The sequence below is a fragment of the Haliotis asinina genome, chromosome 6, assembly GCF_037392515.1.
Source record: "Haliotis asinina isolate JCU_RB_2024 chromosome 6, JCU_Hal_asi_v2, whole genome shotgun sequence".
NCBI classification, from domain to species: Eukaryota; Metazoa; Mollusca; class Gastropoda; order Lepetellida; family Haliotidae; genus Haliotis; species Haliotis asinina.
In genome coordinates, this window is record NC_090285.1 from 33,897,577 (window position 1) to 33,898,208 (window position 632).

Sequence of the window (632 nt, forward strand, 5' to 3'; positions counted from 1 at the left end):
TGTCTGATCTAGACTCGATTATTTACCGACTCCTCGGTAGAGATTAACTATTATTGCTATGTGCGGGGTAAAACTAAAATCACTCAGTCACTCTTAATTTGTCAATGCAGCGTACGTAAATGTCCTAACCCGAAGTTGCCGTTTTCCACAGATTGTTGGGGCGAAACGTCATGGCATATATACCAGAAATGAAAGCGTCTTTGTGAAGTAACTGATATTTTCATATATGGAGTACATATAAAACATACACACACACACACACACAGAGAGAGAGAGAGCGAGAGAGGGAGAGAGAGAGGTGTCGGATGAAATCTGGGTTGAGTGTAAACACTTGTCAGGAAGTGATTGTTCGTCATGCGATAATGCTGTTTATAACAAGCCTGCAGGTTCAGAATGTGAAGAGGAAGAATTTTGTTCTTTTTTCTTGTTTTTTTTGTTTTGTTTTTTTTTAAAAAAACGAAAATCCGCAGTGTTTAAGTGTATATTCCTTCACACACAGGAGTAATCAGTACAACGTTTTCGTATAGCCTGGTTGGAACCAAGATGGTTGAAAATATCGGAAGTAATCTTTGCGGAAGTCGTCTTAGAGTATAAGACAAGAAACATAGTTGACGAATCATTAGACAAAACAC